Source organism: Rattus norvegicus, chromosome 11 (genome assembly GCF_036323735.1).
Source record: "Rattus norvegicus strain BN/NHsdMcwi chromosome 11, GRCr8, whole genome shotgun sequence".
NCBI classification, from domain to species: domain Eukaryota; kingdom Metazoa; phylum Chordata; class Mammalia; order Rodentia; family Muridae; genus Rattus; species Rattus norvegicus.
In genome coordinates, this window is record NC_086029.1 from 35,633,844 (window position 1) to 35,646,247 (window position 12,404).

Sequence of the window (12,404 nt, forward strand, 5' to 3'; positions counted from 1 at the left end):
AGTACTCACAGGACCACATACATTATGTCTTAACAGAAACCAAATTCCTTTCCCATTTTTCCTTGAATCAATATGTCCGTTTTACCTCTTAGAGTGTAATTAATATTAATATGTATTTGCTTCAGATTTCTAAAGAAAAACGCATCACACATTTATGGTTTTTAACTCTCTGTGAACCTGTAGAGCTGGTGACAGATGATGAATGTTTAGCCACATAATTACTCTTAATGGATAAAATTTGATAATGGCTTAAATATATGTAACATCTTACTTACCATTTAACTCAAATATGGTATTCTCACAGCATGAGTAGGCTTGGAAAAATGCAGCTAGCATTAATTTATAAGTTGTCACTGCCTTATTATGGTCATTTGGAGAGGTTTGTTAAGTAGAACAATTTACTGGACATTGAATTACTTTAAAGATATACTTGTTCTTTACTTAATAATAATAAATTAGTTCCAATTTATTAAGCAAACATACCATACCGATCTATTTTCTTTGTATACAAAAGTCAAGTAATGTGTTTTCAGAAACAATTTACTAATATTACTTGTTTTTAATTGCTGATTTTTACTGATTTAAAAAATGTATTCAAATAACATTATTAAATAATTTTCTTAAAAATATTAGTCCAAATTAATTCAAACAAGCAATAGAAGGACATATTTTTTTTCTTAAAACAGAGGATGCTGCTGCAGTTTTTGAGGTTTCTTTTAAAATTGCATTCAGTGAGTTTTATCCTGCAATTTTGATATAAAAATGCTTCTGTTCATGTGAACACTGCAAGAATTTAGCTTGTAAATCAAGCCTGTAACTCCATGTGGTGATCTGCTCTGACATTTTCTTTATGTGTGAGACTACACCCTGAATGCCTTATTATTCAATACCATGTGATATTTTTATTTTAAAGCAGGTTCCATCTGTTATAACATTAAGCCTTTGAAACTTTTAATGAGTCAAATATCACATTGGCATCATGAATGTGTACCTTTTATGAAGTAGAGGATATATTTCTATTTAATAACTAAGAAGCTACGTTTTTAAGGTATTGACTTCTGCAATCATAGATTTCTTTTTCTTTTTTATCCCAAGGTTTCAGCATATTCTATGTGTGTCTAGAACATGCCATAGCCTGAGATACTACTTAGAGCAAAACATTTGGGAGCTATGTTTTAAGTCCTCTAAAGAAGTTTCAGATTATTGTCAAATAGGTGAAGTACACTGTTTAGATACATCTGTTCAAAGTTCTGCTAAGCACAACGCTGAAAATTCAGTATAAAACACAATGTTAAAAGACTCGAGGTGAAGTCATGCCATTAGAAATGAGCACAGATTAGAAGTCATTTTGTGTATATTATATGTTCTATTAAATAAATGACACAGTGGAAAACTGAGACACAGCTGAGGTCAAATCCCCTTTACCGAGTCCTGTGAACTTTGTGTTTGCACACACGTTATTTAACCTATTTGACAATTCATTGTAATGTCACAATGTTAAATAACATAAGTAAAATCAGATCACCTGTCCTGCAAAAGTCGTTTTAAGTCCCCTTTACCTCAAACAATGTCCTTATCTATAAATAACAGCAAGCACTACAAAAAAATTACCACATTTATGTCAGAGGTTAGAACAGAGTACTTAGAGCCACTGCTCTAACCAGTAACTATGAGAAGCTGGACACGGGAGGAGCAGGGCACTCTAGGAACACCAAAGGAAAATGGAGTCTCTAAGTGTCACCATAGGCCAAACAACCCTGAGGAGCCTTCTTAGAAGAAAGGAAAGCGGAAACAGGACAGACGTCCTTTCAAAGTTCCTGTGAGTTTGCAGTGAAAGCTCAACCTTTCAGTCTTCAGAATGACAAGAAAATAGTGTTACGACAACTTAATCTACTGGGACTGTTTTCCCTGTTAAAGCATCCTTGGGTAGCTAATACACTGACTTCGCTAGGGTAGCAAGTAGGCATACTTGCATGCAAGTCCAGTCACCTGTACACATAAACAAACACACGCAGGCAAATGAGTGCACTTTTTTTTAATTCAGCAACTTTTTGAACGAATTTTCACTCCATTGTAGTATTTTCTATTATGGAATTTTAAATAAGCAATCTGATTAGAACAGTAACAAATAATTGTTAATTTGAGCATTGAAATTCATCAATAATTATAGTTAGAAAAGTACAAGATTTATTCACATATCCAGAGGAAAAAACAGTGATCGCATTATATCTTTTGCAGTCTACAGCATTAACTGTATTATTTTACTGTCTTTATAATATGGAGAAATGACCGATACGATCTGAGAAAGGCCTGGATCATTCCTATGATCCCAGAATTAGAAAATTGAGGGAGAAGTAAGAATTGAAGTCAAATCTTGGGTCATGGTGTCTTTGAGGCACTATATAAGTTTAACAATAATAATTCTCCCAAAACACAGCAAGACACATTTCAGATATAATAATTCCTTCTAGACATTCAAAATATTCGTTTATAAGCATCCAAAAGAAGAAGTCCTGGAAGGCTATCGAGTTACCAGTATAATTACAAAAAGTACAATGATTTGGTTTTTTTCCTCACTTTTGGTATATATTTTCATTAGCATACATTTCATAATTAAAACAATGTTAACTTTAATGACAATGTAATTAACATAAGATCAATTTTAAAATGAATCACAGAAATTCAATTTAAATGAAAGAAACACCCTGTAAGAAAAAGCATTAATTATTAAGAATTAAATATCACAGATATGATTACCAGATATTTTTGGAGTATTTAAATCACTTGGTTTTCTGTTTTATATAAATAAAAACAATAAATCCTTTATAAAATGTTATAAAATTTTAAAAACCAGATATTATTAAAACAATTCTTTAGGAGTAAAACACTGAAAATCATGAAACAAAAATAATAGTCACATTTTCTTTCAGTTGAGGAAGAACACAGGTTTTTTTTGTAAATATACACAATTTTTCTAAACAAAGAAGGCAGTAAGCAGTCTTTGATACACTGGAGTCACTATGCAGAAATATCAATTTCTTATACATTGTGAAATATTACTAACTAACCTAAAAAGAAAACAAGAATCTTGTGATGATGAAGGGAATATATTTACGCATTAAGGGGAGATGAAATAATCAAATTAGATGTTCAAGAAAGTATAAGAACCCATGACAGGAAAAGGACTATATAGATTTCCTAGGTGTGTTATATCTAAATGACAGAAAAATCAATCAAAACAAAACTCATACTATCTTAAGGAAGATATATAAAAAAGTGACACATGCTATAATAATAATGATTGAATGGAGTTTTAAAATGAAAACGAAAGTGTCAAAAAGGAAGAAATCATATGTCAAAGATTGACATTAAGCCACCACACCAAAGTACTAGTATATTTAACTACTTCTCTTAGAGAAAATGAAGGAGTGCACTCCAGGAAGCACTTTTGCAACAATTCTGTCATTGTACTGACATATTTTGTCTGACTATAAGCTTAGAAACACTTTACTTGATACATGCTACTGGCTTACTCACATAAAATTCGTTCAAAATTCAATGTAACCCACGTTTATGAATGCAGATAACCTAATTCTTATATTTAAAAAAATTGCAAGCTTCTTACACTTAGAACATTAGTTGGCATTATATTTGAGGACCATTTTAAACATTGAAACAATTAATTTAACATACAAAGTAAATGTAGGAGATGTTCATATAAAATTGCTAAAAATCCATTTCTAGTCAGATAATGTACATATATATTTAATATAATAAAATTACTTATATATGTGTGTATGTATATATAGATATATATGTATATATTTATCTAATTTATATACAAAATTCATAAGGACATAAAAGTACTGAAAATTATTGAGAAGTATGAAATTAGCTTTAATTAGTATTAATATATATTTACATTCAATACGTTCAGTATTGTTTTCAACATGGTCTACATTACACATCCATGTGGACAAATAGTTATGGAGTCTAGACATTTGGATTTCTTTGATCTATCCAGACATTGTGTCTGACACAGCACTATCAAAAACGTGTTCTGATTATAAAGATGAAGGACTGATGAGTCAAGGTCTCTCTGTCCCCATCATGTCCTGTCTGAGAAGTGCACTGACCTTCCAGAATACTTCACATAATACCTAAAAGTTTCTCATGGTTCCTACAATATTTGTTGTTGTTGTTGTTGTTGTTGTTGTTGTTGTTGTTGTTGTTATTATTATTATTATTATTATTATTATTATTATTATTATTGTCATGTTGTTCATTATTCGTTTTTTGTATGGAACAGAAGCAGAGTCGATTTTAATGTGAAGGAGACTTCATCACAAAAAAGCATATGAAAAAATATCTACATTTTTAAATGCTGCAATACGTATTTCTCTTCTCATATGTTATTGCCTGTGGTGATGTGTATTGGCCAAATTAAGTCAAAATTTAGTGATTGGTGTCTCTAACTTAATATCCATTTAGTGAAAGCATGGATGTTGTGTGATTTGCTACTATATTATAGGAGGTAACATCAGAACACCACTGTTCTCATCTCTTTTCCTGAGCAACTTCCTCATTAGAGCACAGACTGGGTTGGTACTGTTTGAATGGAAGATCAATCTGTTAGTCACTGAATTACATGAGGCCCTGAGAGAAATCACAGTGATTATCTCTGGCTTCCGCTTGCAAGAGTCACTGTTAAAATGCTGGGGCTTACTTCAGTCTCTGAGTTCATCAGATGACCGCAATTCCATAAACCATACCTCCTTCACCTCTCTTGTCTTATCATACAATGGAGAGGTGGTGGAAATTTTCCTTGCTTAAAAGTCAGTTTATTATTATTTTACAGCAAAAGCACAAACATTAATAAGGCTATATTTCAGTGACCTTGGTGGACATAAAAACAGAAAATGGTCAATGGATAAATTTCCACATAAAGAACAACACAAACCCTAAATCCTTAACCATGCACTTTTCTTAATTTCCTTGTTGTGACCATGAACAGATTAACCATTCAGATGCGTGTAATTTGACAGAGGACCTAGGAAATAACTGTCTAAGGATCTACCCCTACTGTTGAGATGAAACAGGTTCTTTCTGATATATACATATATTTGCCAAAAACTGGGTATTACGTGGATGCCAATATCTATTTTGTTTTGTTTTCTAATAGCATCAAACGAATCTCTTCTAGTGCCTGAATTTTGCATTAAACACCTTCAGTGGGTTGACCGCTGTTATTCCAAAAATGCAACATATTAAGGTGATCTCTACATAGTTCAGCTTTGTCCCGATTATCTATTAGCAGGCATCATGTCATTGTTTCTTTTTAGTATTTAGTATACATTTCAGTATTGTTATCCAATTAAACTTGTGCCCTTCACTCTAACCCAGTTTTCCATAAGAAACTTGAGGGTCAGGAGTTCGTTTTTTTGTTTTTTTTTTTTTTTCAATTTCACATCTCAGTCCCTTTATTGTAAGTGACCATACCATGGGTATTTCTTCTAATGGCTATTGTTAGTTTTTCTTCTTCAGTCAATCAAGGGAGATAAAAAGAGTCCAGGTCCCTCTACATTGTTATATCTTGCAGGATTTCTTTTTTTTAATTAACTTGAGTATTTCTTATATACATTTCGAGTGTTATTCCCTTTCCCGGTTTCCGGGCAAACATTGATAAGTGGCTATTAACCCAAATGCTTGAATTACCCTAGATGCCTAGAACAAATGAAACTCAAGACGGATGATCAAAATGTGAATGCTTCACTCCTTCTTTAAAAGGGGAACAAGAATACCCTTGGCAGGGAATAGAGAGGCAAAGATTAAAACAGAGACAGAAGGAACACCCATTCAGAGCCTGCCCCACATGTGGCCCATACATATACAGCCATCCAACTAGACAAGATGGATGAAGCAAAGAAGTGCAGGCCGACAGGAGCCGGATGTAGATCGCTCCTGAGAGACACAGCCAGAATACAGCAAATACAGAGGCGAATGCCAGCAGCAAACCACTGAACTGAGAATAGGACCCCCGTTGAAGGAATCAGAGAAAGAACTGGAAGAGCTTGAGGGGCTCGAGACCCCATATGTACAACAATGTCAAGCAACCAGAGCTTCCAGGGACTAAGCCACTACCCAAAGACTATACATGGACTGACCCTGGACTCAGGAGTTTTTGATCGTACCTCTTGATTGCCTCAAATACCTCCATGTACTGTTAGTATAAATATTTGTCAGTCTCTAAATGTAACGCATTTTAAAATTTAATTTTATCTACAGTTTAAAGAAAGCAAAATATAAAATTTTTTCTTCAGAAATCATTACTTTTTAAGATTTCTGTAAAATCTTCACTAATGTGTGTGTGTGTGTGTGTGAGAAAGAGAGAGAGAGAGAGAGAGAGAGAGAGACAGACAGACAGACAGACAGACAGACAGAGAGACAGAGAGACAGAGAATCTGTTAGGGCATCATTCTAACACTGAGCCGTATCTTCAGTCATCTCATATTTAAGCTTTAATGATGCACCAACTCCATTAAAAGGGTCAGACAAATAGCAAAACAACTCAAAGAAAATTAAAAGCACAGATAGGAGATGCAGGGTATCCTTTATTATACAGGATTTTAAAATCTCACCAAGTTGAGGTTGTGGTGCCTTTTTCCCTGAAAAAGTGGAGATTTCCTGGTGAGTTGGCTACTCTCCATCCATTTCTCTCTGAGCCATGATAGAAATGATCTCACAGTGGTGTCTTTTGATGTTTCTGAATAAACTGAGACTATTTTATGGGCCAAGAAATAGGAATTAGTCCCAGACCTAACCACCAGCAGCCAGTGTTAAAACTTTCATTGTAGCTTTTCCATATCCCTGAAGTTTGACAGTGTTTTTCCTGTCTTCTGGTTTTGCTGCTTCCTTTATGTTTCTTTATTTTGGGTTCTTCCCTCTCTAGTCCTCTCTGTATTTCCCTTTGCCTCCACTGTGGTCATGTCATTTGAGCTCTGGAAGTTTCCCGGACTGAAACTAAACACACAGTAATAAGTGGCCCACTATGCTGTTTCTACACTTGTACATTTTGGTTTCTTTTTAATGTTACCAGTTTAAGTACAAGTCGAGGCCATTTGATAAACTTCTTTTCATGAGTCCAATAATATAACACTTAAGAAAAGACTTTCTTTGAAGTTGGAGAGAGGAAGACTGACAAGTTTGCTGATATGAACTAGAAAAGGAAGTTTGCTCCAGTCTCAGCCATTGCTTTTCAACGAAACAAAGTTGTTTGCATGAATTTTGCCCTTGATTTTAGCATGATTTATTTAGTCTTTGAGTCTTGTGTTCTGGAATAATCACAGCCTTGCTTCTAAGCATCCCTCATAGAAATCACCATTTTAGCTCACCAGGGAAGTTTCTCTCTTTTCCTAGAAGTCTAAATCTTTCTAGGATTTCACTGCAATGGCTCGTGATAGCAAAATCCCAGTACAAAGTGTTTCAAACCACACTAGCTGATACTGTGTCTGCAGGAGCGAAGGCAGTCAGCTGAAAGTGTCTTCTATTTTTCTCATAGTGTTCACTGAGTGTTCCAGACAGGTGGTGCTGGCATAAGCATTATTTGGCTGACTGCTTGACTCATTTTGCTAAAAGCAGCCAGGGAAGAAAGGCAGAGTCAAATGGTTGCTAATTAGTAAGTCCATTTACCAAGTCCATGTGATCCTTTAAAAAAAACTTATTTATAGGAGCATAAACACCATAAGCATTATAATAAAAACTCAAAAGAGTATATTATTTAAACTACTAGCATAAGTAAGCGAGATCACTATTCAGTCTTGATGTGTGGATTTCTGGGATATACCACCTAAGAAATTATCCACATTTAATTGTTACTGTCAGTTCCTGTATCAAATATAGTAAACAATATTGTTTATACAAATATTCATTGGTGCATAGTAGAATATTCATAGCTTTATAGATTTACAGATGCAATTTCTAATAAGTGAAACATTCCACTCTCATTGGATTCTTTAGTGAACATTTAGGATTCAGATCCTAAGCATTGTCTCCAAAGTCACATGTTAAAGACTCTGTTCCCTATTGGCAATGCTGTTAAAAAGCAAACATGTCACGAGGATTGATTCATTGAGTTTATAGCTGAATGAGATGGAGTTGGGCACAGCTGAGAGTGACAAGTGACTGGAGACAAGCCTTGAAGGGATTGTCTTTATCCCATGACCCTCTTTTACCTTGATGTAATTGCTGTCCAACATGAATTGCTCTTACCTGCTACTTAACCAACTCATGGAGCCAAATGAACTTGGAACAAAAGAACTTGAAACTAGAAATCACAGTAAAAGTTTCTTTTCATGAGTTGTTTATATCAAGCATTTTTCACAGTGAAAATCTCTGGGTGACCAAAGGCACTGTAAGTGACATTTGAAGAAGGGTGCATGCTTCTCAAAGTTTTTTGCTTTCTCTTCTCTACCCCTCTTCAATTTTTTATGCTAATGACGGAATACTGGACCTTCTCTATGCCAGGAATACAGAGTAAACTGGACCACAACCTCAGACAATCATATATAATACTAATTCTTAGTCTTTAGAGAACACAACCAATTAATTTTCATAATCAATAATAATTTTGAACACTTAGCCTTCTCAATTTTCCTTATTTCTTGAAAACAAACAGCATGAAGGAAGGTTTGAAATTTTACTGAGAACTTCTTCTAAAGGAGCTATAATTATAGCAAACCAGAATAATAATATCCTATGATATAGTCTCCTTCTCTAGGGAAATAATTTTGTTAGACACATACTTTGCCTTCTGATTGTGAAGTTTCCCAGGCCATAACATATGTCTCCAGATGTCAAGGCTTTGGATTAGTTTCTCTTCTATTTTCTATAACTATCTACAAAGTTCTTGCTATTTTTGGCTTTGTTAATTCTGATTAACTTGTTTCTCTACTGGTATTCAAAAAGTGACTTTATAGAATTGGAAACTTTACCTGCTTCATGCTGGGGTTATACACACATTCATCTTTAGGCAATTGTTTGCTTTATAATCATGGAGGCTCAAATGTATGGAGTTTCTGACTGGAAAACAAAGAGGCTGTATGTGAAAAATGTATGATTGCATTTAGTGACACTGTAATTTTACTAAATGCTTATTTCCCTTTAATAAACATTCTTCCTTGAATATTTAATTGAAATTTAAATCCCATTCTTTCTCTTTTCAAATTTGGTATGAAAAGTTGATACATTTAGGACATATACATTAACTTGGTACACAACCAACTTTCTTAAGCATTGTGATGTTTAACTTTGTATAAAAAATTTTATAAAACACCAAATCATAATATTATTGAAGTAAGTATAAAATTCTTAAGAACTGTATAAATTGTAAATAATGAAGTTAAACAAATGGCTTTCTGATTCACTCAGTTCAGCACATGATTTAAAAAAAACCCACTTCATTTAATGTTTCATATTAAGAAGTCTGAATTTATACCTATACCTTTCCATATTTTATGACCATACTTTCATATATGTGATACAACTTTAGTTATTTAATAGAGTACTACAATGCTATCATAGATCTATGACCTATATATGCATTTGTATTTGCTCAAAGTGTATCCCTTTTAGTATGTTCTTACATGTAAAGCCCCAGAATTTCACACTTATTTAAAGTCTATACAAATGGGCTGTTCAGCACTATATAGATATAAGTGCTATAGTCAAGCAGAATTAAGGGTCCAATGTACATGATGGAGACAGCATAGTGTAGTCCACAGGCACATGAGAAGAACTGTCTTGAGCATATGACTTCTGTATAGGGGTTAAACAACTATTGGATAATAAATATTCTGGGTTATGAGAGAATAGTCTATCAGGATGTCCTTCATCCTGACTCTTCACTTCTGTAATACATTTATATGTTATGTGATTAGTAACAATATTTTCATCATCATAGGCTTATAACCTTGAAATCTTTGTGTGCCAGAGCCAAGTACTGTTACTTCTCTAAATGTATAGCTATTTCTCCCACGCCCAGTCTCCCAGCACTCATCATAGGTAATATGCTATTATTTTTTCTAAGACAGTTACATCTTAGTTGCTATTTGTGCAATCATTATTGATTTCTATTTTATAGTCTTCCATAATTCTCTTTTGTCATTAATGACAAAATGATTGCAGAATTTGTCTACCAGAAACTATAAGGAAAATGATGTTTGTACCTAGGTATAAGACGTCCATCCATACCCAATGTTTCTCAGTGAAGCAATAGACTAAGAACTAGGAATTCTTAGAAACCACTCTGCCCTTTAACATGTATACAAGCATTTACTTCACAAAGACTCAAACAGCACAATTTCTTATTCATTTTTAATTGTTAATTTGTTTACTTTTGACACATTAGAAAGGGTGATATATTCTCAGCACTCAAGAGTACATTTCTGATGAGAATAGCAGGGCCAAATTCAGAAAAATTATATTTTGGAAAATATTGAACAACTGAATCAGCAGTAGAAAACGTTGCTTATGCTTTCTTGTAAAGAAAATACATATTTAATGAGATTGTAGAGATCATAATGTTATTTTTGCAGCAGAAAATGTTCTGTCCAATGAGCCCTTGCACTGCCACTTTTCCTGCAGTGTTCCCCATCATTCTATTTAGTATTGTGGAGACAATATAAATATGGAATCTCATGGCTATTGCTCCTTGTTCTACCTGTTCTTGATTACAAGGTCCCTCCATATAGTATTTAACTGAAACTCCATTTTACAAAGTTGAATTTAAACAAATGGCATTTCCAAACCTCCCTTTATTACTCTTCCTCAATGTGTCCTCTCCTTTCTTTAAATTTTCACACATTCAGAATTTTGAACCTGCCTGAGGCATCTGTCAGTGTGGGCAGAATGTAGTTTTGAGTTTCCACTGAAGCAACTTTCCAGTCACACTGCTACTTAGAAATGTGTGGTTTTTAGCAGGTTTATTTAATCTTTCATGCCCTCATATCATACATTTTAAAATAGGCATGGAAGGGCTGGGGTGTAGCTTAGTGGTAGAATAATTTCTCATTATGCACAAAGTCTGAACTTTCATCCAACACAGTATGTTCTTTAAAAATGGCTCAATAATATTTTATATGCTGCTGGATTATTATATAAATTAAACTGCACTATCTCTCTTAAAACTCTAATTTTGAGGAAATACTGCTTAAGTTTTTTGATTTGGAGAAACACAGATAAAAATAGAATGTTCCAGCTTAGCTTTTGTCAGAGTTTAATGGTTTAATGAAAAAAATCACCTAAAATTCTTTTTACTTTCCATATTGATATAACCACATACTTGATAAATAAATTTAAAGGACGCAAAGTTTATTTTGTTTCCCAGTTTGGTATTCTAATCCAGGAGGTTATGCCGAGAAACGTATGAATTGGCTGGCAATATTCTTGCCCCTTCCAGTGAGCAGTGAGTGATGATTGGTCTTTCAGAATACTTTCTCCTTTTATTCAGTACTAGACACTGGTCCTTGGAATGGTGTGACCCACATTTAGTGTAGATTACCCTATCCTAGTAAACCCACTCTAGAGTTGCCTAGAAATTTGATTCTATGAAAGAGCTAAATAGCATGAATTCAACATTAAAGACTAACCTCATATAATCACTTAGCAGATGGAGAAAGCCATCCAGTTTTTATACCCTGTTAAAAGCACAGGGGAAGACATAGAATATTTCAACACATTTACAAAGAAATCTCAATATTTCATTTTTCTTTTCAAATAAATTTAATTCAAGGTGCATGTGTTCAGGAAGCATTTAATATTTGAAAGGCATCTGGATTGCTTTCATTCCTATAGGTTGTGGCTACTGTAGAAATAAGCAAGCCTGAGTAAGTATCTACATTTCTCATCTGTTAGATGTGGAGCTGGCAAAGACCTATTCCCAGCCCATGGACTTTGCGTCATTCTATTGATTATTTCTTCTCTGAGAGCTGAAGAGGCTCTGTTGTCCTTGCCCTTGGCTGCCTCTAAAAACATAATCACAAGACAGTATGTTCTTTAAAAATGGCTCAATATTTTATATGCTGCTGGATTATTATATAAATTAAACTGTACTATATGTTGTGTGGGAAATACCACACCCTGTAGATACAGAGCTTGAAGAAATAAATCAAGAACTTATCTAGAATCCTTCTCACTGATTGCTGGCTCCCACAGTATTAGAAAATTCTATGTAGTCTACCAAAGTAAAATAAAACCAATACTTTTACCAGCTTTTGAATCCTATGAGTCACCATAGTAACCTGTTTGGCAAGATGTGCCAAAGGGTGAAATAGTGAGGCTTACCCCAACAGCTATCTAAGTAAATTTAAGGCTTGCTCATTAAGAAGAAATAATGAGAGAAGTCAAGG